Source organism: Diceros bicornis, chromosome 14, assembly GCF_020826845.1.
Source record: "Diceros bicornis minor isolate mBicDic1 chromosome 14, mDicBic1.mat.cur, whole genome shotgun sequence".
NCBI classification, from domain to species: Eukaryota; Metazoa; Chordata; class Mammalia; order Perissodactyla; family Rhinocerotidae; genus Diceros; species Diceros bicornis.
Window position 1 is genome coordinate 63,465,879 of NC_080753.1, and position 16,317 is coordinate 63,482,195.

Consider the following 16,317-nt stretch of genomic DNA (forward strand, 5'->3'; position numbering starts at 1 on the left):
GTCCATCTCAACACAGAAAATTACCATAGAAATGAAGAAATATATCACCAATAGTTGATACATACACAAAATAAGGAACATGCTATGCTAATAAAGATTTCACAAAATTAAATGTGAAATGTAGATTTCATGTCAATATTGGTACCATTTTAAGATATATTACAATTAATATTCAAACCACATCAGGTATCTGTGTTCATGATGTCTACTCATTCAATATAACTTAATGTCACTCACAAATATATTTGGGGAGATTATTCTTGGTTAAATATAATATGCCATAATTTATTTTGTTCTATGCAAAGTGATTGGAAATAAATGACAGGGTTATATATTTTAAATTATGATTTAATTTTTGCACCTTAATAATGGTATATACAAAAAACTATGCCAAACCACTGAAATATGCTGAGATGCTACAGAGTGTATAGCAATTCTGACATAATAAACCCAAAACTCTGTGTTAACATGAAAGTGACAGCGCAAAAGACATCAGAGCAGAGCTTCTTTTTCTACCTGATCTGTGGGAAATAAAAGGAAAAATTTTATTTCAGAAAATGTGCTTATGTTCCAATACGTAGGCGTTGATAGATAATTCTAAATTCTTTGTAATTTGATTTCATTGTAAAATACTTTAAAATTCAATAGCATTATAGGTACAGAGAACATGCTATCACAAACATATTCTTCATAGGGACAACACTTCTATTTATTTTTGTTTCTAATTTATTTGAGGATATTTTACCTCCATATATTTTCTCGTTCATATCATTTATTTTATATATCCTTGAACTTTCTATTGAAGTATAATTTACATGCAGAAAATAATACAATTCATAAGTATAGAGTCTAGTGAATTTTCACTAATTGAGTTGTCATATAAAAAAATACACAGATCAAGAAATAAAACATTAACTACACCACAGAATTTCCCTTCCAATTTCCTTTTCATTTCATTATCACTTCTTCCTTCAGGGTCATACTGATTTTCAGCATTGTAAATTAGCTTAATGTGTTTTTGAACTTTATATAAATCTAATCCTACTGTTTACACAAATTTATGTTTGACTTTTCCCCTAATATATCATGCAAGGGATTCCTCTATATTTTTGAGTTCAGCTGTAGTTGATTCTCATTGCAGCATACTATGCCATTGTGTGAATCCACCACAACGTATTTATCCATTCTACTGTTGATAGACATTGCCATCATTTCCATTTTGGGTCTATTATGAAAAAGGATGTTATCAACACTCTCTGAGTGAAGCTATGAGAGCATTTCTATCAGAGACATCACCGTGTTTTTAAAACATCCTCTAATTACAAAAATTTACTATATTCCTTCTTTGTGAGAGATGAGGGCTTGCATTATCTTCACTGTTAGATTCAGAACCTGAGAATCAAGATTATTAACTAACTTGCCAGGACATATGGAAAGTACAGCAAAAAAGGAGTAGAGTCATTACATATTCAAAAAGTCCTCAGGGATTACAGATGTTAAGGTCTCCGTGTACTTTGAGGGGACATAGAGTGATTGAAAATGGGAGTGATCGTTTAGCTGATGTGGTGGGTAGAACTCTAAGGTGGGCCCCAAGATTTCACTCCCTATATTATGCCCTCCCTTTGAGGATGGTAGGACCTGTGACTCTGATGGATAGGATTCCCATGATTATGCTGTTTTATCCAGTAGAGGAGAAGGGATATTTTAGAGATGTTAGTAACAGCCCTCATAATTTTATGTTGAATTAGTCAAAAGGAAGAGTCTCCTAAACAGGACTAATCTAATCAGCTGAGCCTGTAAAACAAGGTCTAGAAGTCAGAGAGACATTTCTGCTTTTGGGAGCTGTAAAAAAAGAAAAAAATCCCACTCACAAAAGAAAAGTAGCAGCACAGCTTTACTGAAAAACGGGTAGGAGAGGCTGCAAGAGAGGGTCAGGGGAGTGGGGAGCGGGCTGCCGGGGAGGGTCGGAGGACACTCTCTCAGCCAACACTTACAATTCCATCTGAGCCACCCCTGACTTTTAAATTCCTCGTTGGCCGCACAAGTAGAAATGTTTGGGTTTTTTAATTTACTTTTTTCTCCCCTCTCTTCTCTGGCCAGGAGCCAGCATCTTGTCTCCTCTTCTCTCTTCTATGTTCTCTGGCTGCCCTTCCAACTTTACATTCCCCACTGCTCTGTTGGCAGGACTATTCAGCTCTCCCCACATGTGACCTCCATTCCTGGCAAGCTCACCTCAGCACCAGCAGAGTCCTTTCCTGACAGGACACGCCTCCTCTGAAAGCACCCCCTTCTGTTTCTTGACATTGCCCTTTGGGGGTTTCAACCCACTCCCACCTCTCATCCCAAGGGTCAAGCATCAGCAACAGAAACCAGTTTAAGAGGTAAAGCATTTATTTGGGATGAAAGAATTGCAATTTGGGGAGTACAGATTCAGGTAGAAACTCAAAGAGTGTCCTGCTAGGGAGTAAAAGTCAGGAGCTTTTAAAGGCAAAGAGGGGAGGTTTGTATTATAAAAAATTTTAAGTGGAGTTTGTGGCAGACGCTAGTCTTGGCTAAACATTGATTGACTATTGATTCTGTCTTCAGAGAGTCTGCAATCATCAATCTTTGTTTGTTCTCCTGCTGACTTCTCAAACAATTGCTTATAAAACAACTTCCATTTTGGCCCAGTCCAAGGTTCAAGACAGTAAGGCAGTTTCTCTGAAAAGGCAGCTCTGACTTCATTTTAAAATGGTTCTGCTACAGTCAGTTTTGACGCAAGCAACTCAACAGTGTCATACTGTACCTCCAAGTGTTATTTAAAAGATTAGCTGAGCTAACTTATGAGAGCACGCAGGATGCTGTTCACACAGAGTGTATCCTCAGCTAATGCAGGCCCCTGGGAATGCATAGTGTTGTCAAGGAGATTCTGCTTGGGGATTAAACTTGTCAGCTTCATTACAAAGGATCAGCACCACACCGTGTGAAAATGATTTGTACCTTGATATGAATACATGGTGGTAGAGCTGTGGAACTAGGATCTATGCAGAGAGAATCCATATGTTGTGTTACTGTGCATTGTTATTGATACTGGCTCAACACAAGGTTGACATGAGGGAAGCCAATAGAAAAGAAATGCTATTGTAACTTTGAATGACCTCTGACTATCTCTGTGGATTTTATGGCCCCTCCCAGCTGCCATAAGTTGATAACTTTGTTCCTTTGAGTTCCTTAGGAATTTGATGACCCCCAGGCAGAGAGTCTATGCTGATAGCCATCATCAATGACAACTGAAAGATCAGGGTATAGGGTGTTGCTCCAGTCTCAAGTAAAACAAAACACTGTCAGGAACTAAGACCAGATGGATGCCTCCACCTGGAGATCAGATGCCACCCCAACTCAGACACCAGCCCTCTATATAACTGGCCTGTGGACTTTGTTCTGTAAGATGGTTCTTTCAGAAACTAGTTGGCCATCTTCCCCCTTGCTAGCAAGCTGTAATAAACTGTCCTTTCTCTCTGCCACCATCTTGCCTCTTGACAATTGGCTTTTGTCTCACGGTGAGCAGATCATGCCCTTTGTGCGGTAACAAAAATTTGGTGAACACGAAGGGATGTGAAGTCCTGCTCATGGCCAGCCGACCTCAGACAGGTGACCTGTCGGGTAAGTCCTTAGTGGCTACTGAGGTTCTGTTTGTCTCAGGGATCTGCCGTATCTGCTGTCCTGTGCTGACACTGGCTGCCTCCTAATGCTCCCTATGGTGGAATGAGAAATGGCTACTTCTGGTGGGTTGATGTGCTCACACCCGTAGTAAGGTAAGTTGCCTCGGTGGTGCACCACCAAGAACTTTCCTTTCTTTCCCTCTGGGGTCTCTTCTTTGAGAAGGGGGATCATCTGGTTAATAGGGTGTCCTGCCAGAGTTGGAAGAGGAATAGGACTTCACCCGGAAACTAGGAACTGGTTCAAAGGTGTCTGGTTTGTCTGTGTCTGTGTGTCCGTAAAGAGCTCCAGGATCAGATGTCTTTGGGATTTGGGTGAGTGACCTCATTAAAATGAGCCTGTCCCTAAAATTGTCTAGTATCTCATCAGGATAGTGGGTTAGAGGCCCCACTGGTGAGATGTGGTTGCTGAGTTAAAGTCCTAAGGCTTGTGGGAGACAATATAAAGGTTACAGCCACTGGGGCACTCAAAAAGATCAAGTTAGAGTCCCGAGCTCTGGGTTGGAGTCCTAGAGTACCCTGGGTTAGAGCCCTGGGATATTGGATTTTGGTGTGTAATCATGTTTGTCTATGTCTGACTGTTTTATTTGTTAAAATTGGCTGTTTGGAGACTGAGTTTCTTGATGATCATAACAAACTCTCTTTAGAAGTTACTTTGTTTGTTTCGGCCACCTTGGGAAAATTCCCCTAAAATGGAGACAACTGTAAACAGCTGGCAAGAAAACTTGGGATAATTTAAAGTTACTGTGGCCACTTTGGGCTCCTTTTGAGCTTTCGAAAGGAGAAATAAAGAAATCTTTAAAGAATCAAAGGCTCCACCCCCCGGGAGCTCTCCTCTGGTTTCCAGACCTGATTACCCTGATGACCCCAGGTGCCCTCTCTTGGTGGTTCTGGTTTCTTGTTTCTGTTAATCTGTTTGGGCACCTGGAGTGATTCCAGGTTGGCCGGTGGGTCAGTCCTTTGACTGACAAGGCTGCAGTTTCTGGTTTCGGAGAGCTCGTGCTCCACCTCTGGGAGCTCTCCTCTGGTTTTTGGGCACCTGGAGAGATTCCAGTTTGACCCCTCAGTCAGTCATTTGACTGACAATCTGGAATCCTCTTTTGTCTCCTGTCAAGAACCTGTTGAGTATTTTAGGCACCTACTGAGTCAGTTATGGGGACAGGAGATCTGTAATTTATTCTGTAAACCGTATTGCCAGCGTTGTCTGCCCCAATATGGGAACTGTTGTTTGTGTGACCCTTATCTTGATAATCCTTGGTGACAAGAGATTCTCACATATTGAGGTATATGGGGTAATTATTCAGGTTCAAAACTGATTCCGCTTGAACTAAATAAAAAGCCTGACTTATGGCCTATCAAACATACATTGTACATCTGCTTAACCATTAAAGAACGCACTCTCTTAAGATAAGAATACATACTTCCCCTCCTATGCCCTACTGGTAACGCCCTATTGGTAACACCTGGATTAGTCCCTATCCTGACATCACAGTGATGTTGACCTGCTAATTTGCAACTGAATACCTTTGAAATTTTGATGAAAATATATCCTGGGTGTGTTTAATGTATGTTCTTTGTTCTAAAAAGATATAAGACTGTACTGAAAACCAAGCTTCTCCAGAACGCTTTCTAAGGCCTTCCTGGGTTATAATCCTCACTCTGACTCAAGTAAACTCACCTTATTTCTCTTATCTATAGAATGGTTTTTGGTTATTTCACATCAACATTTCTTGTCATAGTTGCGGTAGGATTTCAGAGAAACCTATCAGAGACCACCTGGAATCTACACTGAACCGGCATTTGGGCCCATTGAGCCCCTCTGGATCACTGCATTCTTCAGGTGACCCTGGTGAGTTCTCCTGAAACCCAGACCTCCTTATTTCAAGTCGATGGTCCAGAGTTTATTTAAGCTGTTTCAAACCTTAAAGACTAGATGTCTTAAGGGGGTACCAGTACATGCCCTAGGTAAGAGAAAGAACCTGGGGGGGACTTCCTAGGAAAGAGAAACCAGGGGGAATTTCCTAGGCCAGGGGAGCCTAGAGGGAACTTTTGGAGTGAATGGTGCAGCCTGACCTTTTTAATTTGGCTTTAAATTGGAAAGAACTGTGTTTATAAAGTCTGAACAAACTGCTTGATAGAGAAATGAGAGACTAAATGTGCTCAGCTCCGAAGAGAAGGAACATTGCTCCTCCTGGCTGAAAGGCATTCCCAGGTGACTGAGAACATTAGTAGGAGTGTGAGAGAGTCAAATCCTCATGATATGTAGCAGTCCCATAGGCAACTTCACTATCATTCACGTTAATTAATTAAAGGCTTGTCTGGGGAAGTGCATATAGGGTTGGTCAGCCATGTGCTCTGAGCCCCCATGGTGGTCTTAGGCTGCCAGCGGGAGAAACTGAGGCACATAAAAGAGTGTTTATAACCTTTCTTTAGAGAGTAACACTCACAAGCAGCACAATTCTGACCCACTACACTGTCCTTAGATGTTGTTCAGAGTTTATAGCAAAATGAAACTAAAAGCAGGAAATTGAGCGTCTAAAAGCTGGACCAGTTCCCAAATAGCCAGCCTCCCCTCTGAACTCTGCATATTTGTACAAGTGCTTAACAAAAGGAGAATATCTAGCCCAGCCCAGATTCGTAAGACTGAAATAAAGAAAAAAAAGAGAAAAGAGGCTTTTGTAGACTCAAACTGCTAAAATTTTTAAAAACACAGGCTATAAAATCTTTGTTACATCTGGCTGTTGTTTATGTGTGTCTATATGTATGTTATATGTGTGTGATATTTTACCTCTGGATGGTATGGCTAAAGTTAAGAGCTCTGTTTAATTGGATTAAAGTAAGCGCTTACAAGAATGATTTCTAAATGCAACTAACCCAAATGTCTTTCAAGTTAACGTGATATGAAATAATCCTTGGCAAATAAAGGCTTATTTAAGTTCATTGGTTTGACTAAAATAGGCATGTCATCAGAGTTATCAGCAATGGATATTATGCAGACATGCAGCCTTTATTCTACATTTGTTGGTCAAATAAGCTGATGTTATCTCTATTACAAAACTGGTTAACAAAAATAGTAACTTAAAATGATGGCTAATTTTGTCTAATGTCTCATGAAATCTTGTAGGTAATCTAAATAATTACTGGGAACAAGTGACTAAATAGATGTGAAAAAGATGAGTGTTGGGTGAACTTTTAAAAATAATTATGTGTTATGGAGTATGTACTTAAAATAGCTTCCAAAATCTCTTTGGTAACATGAAACTGAAGTTTTGCCACGTTAAATTAAATGATAAAAATTCATTGAATATCTAGATCATTTCCAAATGAGATAAAATATTAGACACTAATTATAAGTTTATCTACTTTTGGCTTCTTATTACAGAGAAACTAAAAGGTGTTTTCGGTCTATTAGTAAATGTCTCGTGTTGGGTTTTTTGTGTGTGTGTGAGGAAGATCAGCCCTGAGCTAATATCCAATGCCAATCCTGCTCTTTTGCCAAGGAAGACTGGCCCTGGACTAATATCCATGCCCATCTTCCTCCACTTTATATGGGACACCCCCACAGCATGGCTTGACAAGCAGTGCCTCAGTGCATGCCTGGGATCTGAACCTGTGAACCCTCGGGCCACTGAAGCAGAGTACACGTACTTAACCGCTACACCACTAGGCCAGCCCCCACCTTGTGTTTTATTAAAAGATTGTACTATGAAGTAACAGTTTTCTAGAAATTATAGAAGATATTTATAAATTTTCCAAGCCACAGAATGCTAATGTAAAAGGCAGTTCATAATTGCTTGCTTATTTAGTTTTTACTCAGAAATTAAGTTTTCTAACAGTTAAAAATTCTAATATATGATTAAAGCTAATAAAAATTAATAAGGGAAACATCTTTGTATTCAAGAAAAGTAAGATATATGTTTTCAGTGAAGAAGGTATAAAGAATGGAAATATTTTTGCTTGTTTTGATAAGAAAGATAAATTTGTCCTAAAGTACTAGAAGGGAAGAAAGGAAGGCATGGGACAAATTCTGAATGTAAAAAGTAAGTGACAGAAAGTTTGTGAAAGTAAAACCCTGAGGAGTTTTATGCATGTTCAAGTTGGCTAAGATTAAACTAAATCCAAGTAAATGAGTTTTAATGTCAAAAGTAAGCTGGTGCAAAATTAAAATTTAGTCTTCTTTCTCTTAAAAGGATAATTTTCTTGAACTTTTCATCTGAGACGTTATAAAAGGTGTTTCTTTACCTTTGAGTAAGTCTATCTAAAAGACAGAAAAACTATGTTAAAATAATTTTCTATGTTCAAAAAGACTGAGGTCTCTCTATTAAGGTTTTTTGGACTGTTTTAATGCTCTTTTTGCCCTTGACTGTTTCTGTTGTCACTTTGAATGAATAATTAAGCATTGTTTCATGGAGACAAGATCAGCAACCCCTTGATCTTGTTTGCCTAAGTGTTTTAAAACTTTTTGATACTTTTGACAAGCTCCCCAAAATTCATATCCTAAATGAAATATTTTTTGACTTTTTCTCTGGGAATTTTCAGAGGGCCCTTGGGACTTCTCAAGGAAATTTATTCTTCCTTCCTATAAAGAGGGAGATACTAAACTAATTAGGCTTCTTTGGTATGCTAAATTGCATGGGAAGCATTGTCAGGTAAATGATGATAAACCTTCTTAGCCTATACTGCATATGTAAATATTATTCATTATTTTAACCCTGCTACCCTGCTTCCAGCATCACCAGAGGAAAAGACCATGACTACATTCTGTTATCTAATTCGGTTTACAGATGAATCTTACTTAAATGATAAGCAAGACATTATCAAGCTGGATAAGCTGTACAGCCTTGAGAATGCCTGCTACTTTCTATTAACTCTGCTAACCCAGTAAAAGATTTCCTTCCACAGGCTCAAGAAATCACCATGGAAGAAGAGAAACAGATAACAGCAGTCAAAAGGGGAAATTTTTGACACCCCCTCACAGATGTGATTCAGGCCCAATAAGAAACCCATAGTGCCTATTGGAGCAAAATTGCCACTGCTCCAGCATATACACCAATTAACCCATTGGACACCTGCAAAGATGATTTTTATGGGGAAAACAATACTTTTGGAAACTTTCTCCTACAGTGGCCCATAAATCCTACACTTGTTGCGTTATATGCCCCAAATATAACCCAGGGAAACTATTTCATGAATTACAAGGCCATTTTCCCCTTCCTATGGCCATTGGGCTTTGTCCAAATGTCACAATCTCAAGGACATAAACATATCTTGTAATGATTTGTGTGTTCTTACATTGGGTTGAGGCATTTCCTTACAGAAGAGCAATGACTTTAGATAAATTATTATTGGAGAGAATAATTCCTATTTACAGAATTCCTACTGATGTATACAGTGACCAGGGAACTCATTTCACTGGACAAATAATTAAATCTATTTGTAATATTTGGCCAATAATGCAGCATTTCCACTGCGCTTACAATCCCCAATCATCAGGATTGGTGGAAAGAATGGCACAATCAAAACTCAATTGGCAAATCGTTCAGAGGCATTTAATCTCTCATGGCCAAAATCTCTTCCACTAGTGCTCCTTAATCTTAGGTCTACACCCTTTGGTCAACATCAGCTGTATCCTTCCGAGATAATAAGTGGATGGCCTATGCCATTAGACAAATGTATGAACCAACTTTGTTTAAAGGAAATATCTTAATAATTGTCAAGGTCTTATTGAGGCACTTAAAAAAATGTTAATAGCTGATTCTTTTCACAGAGAGCTCCCAGACCTTAAGGATCATGGACTATAACCTGGAGAATTATTTATCAGAAGAGGCATCAAATAAAAGACTCTTTGCAGCCCTGTTGGAAAGGACCATACCAGGTACTTTTAACCAATTCATGCACTGTAGAATCAAAAGGCATAGACTCATGGATTCATATTTCTCATTTGAAAAAGTCTTCTCCAGGGGCCGGCCTGGTGGCGCAGTGGTTAAGTGTGCGTGCTCCACTTCAGCAGCCCAGGGTTCGCAGGTTTGGATCTTGGGCATGCACTGACTCACCGCTTGTCAGCATCCCATATAAAGAAGAGGAAGATGGGCACGGATGTTAGCTCAGGGCCAATCTTCCTCAGAGAAAAACAAAAAGAGGAGGATTGGCATTGGATGTTAGCTCAGGGTTGATCTTCCTCACAAAAAAAAAAAAGAAAAAAAAGGGCTTCTCCACCTGAGTGGGTTTCAGTTCCTATTTCTAATACCCAACTTCAAGTGACCAATGTTAAGTATCTCCAAACCAGGATAAGAAGAAGACAGGATCTGTTGTAGACAGCTGTCCCAAGACTCAGGACCAGGCCTGTATTCCCAACCTTAAATCACCTCACTTAAACCTTTATTATGCTTAAACTGTATACCTATTTTATAATTGTTCCATTTAAGGTTTTCAAAATACTATCATGCTTAAAGAAAGTGATTGACTCGGAACAGACTGGTCTTGAAGGCCAGGCATTTATTGGGTGGTTCCTAATGGAACTTAATGGTTATGTGGAACAAACCTCTGACCTTGGCTACTGCCTGGATGGCTTAAACACTGCACCCTGATTTTCCCTTGGATGCAGGGAAAGATTCACACTGAACTAACGCCTGTTGTCAATCTTCCTTTCTTTAAGGCCAGATAGGCTCTTTCAGTGTTCCACTGGTATGACCACCGAGTGGCGATATTTTCTCCTCCCTTGGGGCTAGAAGATGTCATAACACATGTAGAAGCTCTGACTAACTTACTCAACAAGCCCTTAATGATAGCCAAGCAGTAATAGCCTTGTTAAATACTGAAGTATCTTTAATGAGGAAAGCTGTCCTTCAAAACAGAATGGTCTTAGATATTTTAACAGTCTCCCAACATGGTACATGTGCAATTATTCAGACTGAATGCTGTGTCTATATACCTAGTGAATCTTCCAATGTGTCATCCCTATTAAAGCACATGAGAAAGCAGGTGAATTCCTTGAATGATCCCACACCCGGTCTAGATTTATTTGGTTGGTTTCCCTCAGGTATTGGTTCCTTTTTGAGATCCGGATTACAATTTCTATTTCTATTACTTCTCGGAATTCTTGTATTAGTCATATTCAAACTAATTACTGTTTTCTTTACTCAGTGTTATAAGACTAGTATGCAAGCTAAAGTAGTGATGGCTCAACAACTCAAGGTGGTCAATCAATTTTATGACTTGACGAATTTCTCTTTCTCATAAAGACTATTTCTGATAAAACTTAAGAACTTATTTTAAAACTAGTCTTTTCTATAATTGTAAGCAATGTAATAATAAAAAGTCACAAAAAGTACATGTACAATGTTTGCACAGCAATCTAAAATTAATTGAAAAACATATAAAATGCTCCCTCTGTTTATATATATATATATATATATATATATATATATATATATATATATATATGCTTGTCCACTATTTCCCCCTAACATGGATAACTAGACAAACCAATGGGATAAAGGCCTAGCTCCAAAGGACATGAGGGACTCAGGGCAGGCAGCAACCACCCTGGCACTGAGGGACAATGTTTTAATCATTAGTGTTTTCTATGGGAAAAGGGGGAGAATGATAAATAAATGGAGAGAAATAGGATATATTGGAGTATATGAAGGAGCCATTTGGTTTAAAATTAATTTGGCCTAACCCAATTTTTTTACAAAAAATCCTGACTGACCTGTTGCGCAGGCTTTGTACATCTGCCTGTAACATTTACAATGCCCTAAAAGCTAAGCTAGGGATGTCACCTTCCCTCTCATCCCAGCAACTCTTTATAAATAAGAATTTCTTCCCAATGAGGTACGGCTGTATTTACTAATAGGTCCTTTGGTGATGGTTTTGTTACACCTTCTGTTCAGGTTCAAGATTCTTAATTCTCTTGTCAAGTCTATTCCCTGAGACCCAAGGATATCAATCCCTCCAGGAACAGTGCTCTGGAACTTGTGGGTAGTTATGATTATAAGCTGGTCATTCCTCAAGTCCTTGTTAGGCCTATGTCTCTTACCAGCAAGAAGCAGCTAGAGCAGTCATCACCCCATTCCCTCAAGATTGAGGAATGAACAAAAAAGGGGGGATTGATACCAGCTCAACAGAAGGTTGTCATAAAGGAAGCCTTATTGTAGAAAAGAAGCCATATTGTAACTTTGAATGACCTCTGACTAACTTTGTGGATTTTATGGCCCCTCCTAGCTGCTATAAGTTGATAACTTTGTTCTTTTGAGTTCCTTAGGAATGTGATGACTCCAGAGCAGAGAGTCTATGCTGGTAGCCAGCATCAATGACAACTGAAAGATCAGGGTATAAGGTGTTGCTCCAGCCTCTGATGCATATCAAGTAAAACAAAAGACTGTCAGGAACTAAGACCAGATGGATGCCTCCACCTGGAGATCAGATGGATGCTCCTACCCTGAGACCAAATGCCTCCCCAACCCAGAGACCAACCCTCTATATAATTGGCCTGTAGACTTTGTTCTGTAAGATGGTTCTTTCAGACACTAGTTGGCCATCTTCCCCCTTGCTAGCAAACTGTAATAAACTGCCCTTTCTCTCTGCCACCATCTTGCATCTTGATGATTGGCTTTTGTCTTGCAGTGAGCAGATCCTGCACTTTGTGTGGTAACATTATTAGACAACTGGGCAACTATGGGCAAGAGTCTCTGAACTTCTGTGTTCACTAGATGTCTGTCAAAGGAAATGGGCAGAACTGGATGATGGCTAAGGAGCTCTGCAGTTCTAAAATGGACTTTCAAATCTACACTTTAATGGATTCTCAGTCCCTCCAGTTGAGAGCCCCAGGCTGACCCAGGCCAGTCAATGCCTGAAAAAGTTGAGTTATTTGTGAATGTAGGTGTGGTATAGTAAACAATATACTTGGTTTTTGTCCCCAGTTCCTAGAAAAAAGCTTCAAAAACCTGTGAAATTTCCTGAGAGATAGGAGTGTCTTGGTTACCCATAAGGAGCTCCTGTCAACCACACTTGAGTTTATGCTAATGAAGTGATTCATAATGGCCTTTAGATAGGTTCAAGGAAGGGAATGGCCACACCATAAAGACCAAGCCCATAACTAGAAGGTTGGAACTTTCATCCTCATTCCCCAACCTCTGAGGAGGGGAGGGGTGCTGGAGGTTGAGTCCAATCGTGTGGCCAATGATTTAGTTAATTATGCCTTGATAAAACTCCTAAACAATGGGATTCAGAGAACTTCTCGGTTGGTGAACACATCAAGGTGCTAGGAGGATGGTATACCCAGAGAGGGCATGGAAATTCCACAAGTCACCTGCCCCCCAAGCTATACCTTGTCCTATAAAGCTCTTCCTTTTGGCTGGTCCCAAGTTATATCCCTTATAATAAGCCAAGAATAGCAAGAAAAGTGCTTTCCTTGGTTCTGTGAGTCATTCTAACAAATTATTGCACTTGGGGAGGGGGTTTTGGGAACTCCCAAATTTATAGCCAGTCGGTCAGAAGTACAAGTGGCAACCTGGGACTGGCGACTGGTGTCTGAGGTGGGAGCAGCCTTGCGAGACTGAGCCCCTAACCTCTGGGGACTGCACCAGCTCCAGGTGGTGTCAGCATGAACTGAATTACAGGACACCCAGCTGGTGTTGGAGAGGTGTTGTGTGGGAAGATAACAGGTGATGGGTCGCCTTCCCAGCTGGAAGACCTCCCTCCAAAGAGATGAACTGTGGGATGCAAAATTCTTTAAAATGACATTTCCTGAGCACGGTTGGAAATATGTTAAGAAGTGTGAAAATAAAGAGTATTTCACATAAAATGGAGTCAGGAAGCCCTGAAAGGAAGGCTCTGTTGCAGCCTGCATAACCAGCAAGGAGAAGGAAGATAAGAATTATTTTGACAAGGGAGGACATTAACCATCCGGGACTTTCATCTCCTGCTGTTAAGAAGAAGGAAGATTCCTCCCTGCTCCAGGAACAACACACTAACCACCTCATGCAGCCAGTGAGAAACTGCCACACCCTCAACTCTTGTTCTTCTTCAAAGAACTTTTGTTCAAAACAACCCTCCCCAGTTTCCTCCTAAAACTTAATAAAAGCTGATCTTAATAAAAGCTTGCCCACTCATGAAGCAGCAGATGCTTCCATCTCTACTTTGCTCCTTGCCTCTACCTCTGTCAGAACTCATAGTGGCAGGTGGTCCCTAGATTCTTTACAAAAATACAGCCAAAGGCAAATTAGAATTAACAACAACAAAAATTAGAACTTTAATGTTAATTCATTCAAACTCTCCTCTGAAGTAGAAATTTCCTCTTCACTATCCCTGAATAGGTGACCAACTTGGCTTCAGTGACAAAATTCACATCACCTTTCCATAAAGGGCTTTGCATTTGTGGATGAGAAACTTCCTGATGTTGCACTGATGGTTACTTCTCTGTAACATCTGATAAATAAATAATAAGCAATAGGATATATTGGAGTATATGAGGAAGCCATTTGTTGTAAAACTAATTTGGCCTGAACTTGTTTTTCCAAAAGGGCCTGACATGGCCATTGAACATGCATTGTACAACTGCTTTAAGTATTTACTATGTCCCAAAGACAAGAATGATTGCCCTTACAGATAGGGATTATCTTCCTCCCATGTCAGCATTTCCTTAAGGATAAGCATCTCTCCCTAGGCTAGGGATTGATTGCTGACCTACTGCATTCACCTTATGACTACCCACCTTGCAACCACCAACCTGCTGTGTTCACCGAATTGCTGTGCTGGCAAAGCAATCTCATGACTATTGTAAAAGGGACATTCCAACTATATGTGATACATGCTCTTTGACGGTGTATAACCACTCTGTATACCCCACTTCTTTGGAGTGCTCCATTCCTTTGTGAAAGGACTCTCCTGGGCTATATGACCCTCAGGGTTGGCTCATAATAAACTCACCACAATCTTGATTTATAGGTTGATTATGGATTATTTGCATTGACACATCCATCCATTAGTCCTCAGAGCTATGAAGAATGAGCCTGCTCTTCCATGAGACCACACTCCCAGTAACAGCGCTTATAGCTGTGGAAGGTTGAACCGGTGTCCCCTCCCCACTCTCCCACCTGGTGGTGTTGGAGTGAGACTTCCAGTCTCTCTCGCCCAGGAGTGCAGAAGCTCACTGCTCTGATTGGTAAGTGTCTGTCATCAATTGTGCTAAATGTCACTAGGGGTGGAATTAGAGGTTGTGGTTCCTGGGATGGTGCCCTCCTTGGTGTTAAACTTCCTGTTGCCATACCCTAAATACACCTAGGGAGTCTTAGGTGTTCTGACTCTTAATGATGATATCTAGTTATTGTGCCTGTACTGTATGCTAGGCATTGCTCTGACCACTTTCCATACCTTATCTAAATTGGGTCTAACATTTAAAGAGGTCTCATCGAATCTACCCCAAAACCTTAGGAGGTTGTGATTATTATCCTCAATTTATAGATGATGCATGCAGCTGGGACCCTAAGGGTATGCAATATTTGTCTCAAGGACTAGCCAGTGAGAGGCAGCACTGGGATTCAAACCCAAGTCCTCTTACCACGGAGGAGACTTCCTTCAAAGCCATCATGTTGAATCACTTACCTCACCCTAATGGTTTCCCCCTGCCCATTTCAGAGTCTTACCCCCTGAATTAAGCAAATCCAATTCCTCCCGAAATTCCTTGCAGAACATCACCCTCATCTCCCTCTGAATATCTGTAGCATTCTCTAAGTAGGTCAGGCCAGAGTGTGGGGCAGTGAAACTCCCCCTCACTGAACATGGACTTTATGCTTCTATTAATACTAAGACCTTCATAACCATACTGTGAATATTGAGTTTGTGGTTAGTTAAAATTTCAGAATTTTTTTCATGTGAACTGCAACTAAACAGGCCTCTCACTTCTGGTAGTTGAAAAATTGATTTCTTAAAACTTAAATTTAAAATATCTATATTCTCTTTATTACATTTTCCATATTGGTTTGGGATGATATTTCAGCTAGTGGAATTCTGTTGAATCTTGATTCTGTCATCCCCTGCAATAGTGTTTTGCTTTTTGCAAATATATTCTTCATGCCCTTCTATGCCTCCATTTAAGTTGTTTATGAGAAAGTGAGACAGAACCACACCAAAGGCAGAGCCCTGTGGCACACCTCGGGAGACCGCTCTCTCAGATGAGCCACACTTTAGGTCATTCCTATAGCCAGCTAACAATCCTTTGTATACTTGCTCTTGTTTATCATCTCGCTCTTGTTTATCCTGCCCTAATAATGAGCAATGACGAGAGGCTTTGATAAACGCCTTTCAGAACTCAGTTCTGAGTTCCCAGGTCAGACATCTTTGCACCATCATAAGCCATGTCTATCATTTTCCCTCTTGTATTATAGTTGACTGTACTGGGACTTGAACTCTTGTTTGGGCTCCACTTCCATTTAAATTAGAGTTAGTCTATCCTTTCAGTTTGAAGAGCCTTCTCTTCCACTTACCATTCATTGAGAAACATTACTGAACAAAATCACATCATCTGCCCACACAGCTCAATTTGTTCTGGGCTATAACCTTATTCATTTATTCATGCATTTATCCAACAATATTTTCTAAACATCCACCATGTGCCAGG

At 40.1% G+C, this 16,317-nt stretch overlaps 1 long non-coding RNA gene across 1 annotated transcript; it reads left to right on the forward strand.

Moving 5' to 3' along the window:
• Positions 1-5,372: 5,372 nt before the first annotated feature.
• LOC131413517 (uncharacterized) lies at positions 5,373-14,782 on the forward strand. Its single transcript, XR_009221957.1, has 3 exons — positions 5,373-5,547; positions 9,466-9,573; positions 14,687-14,782. It is a non-coding gene; the product is annotated as an uncharacterized LOC131413517 (long non-coding RNA).
• The last annotated feature ends 1,535 nt before the right edge of the window (positions 14,783-16,317 follow it).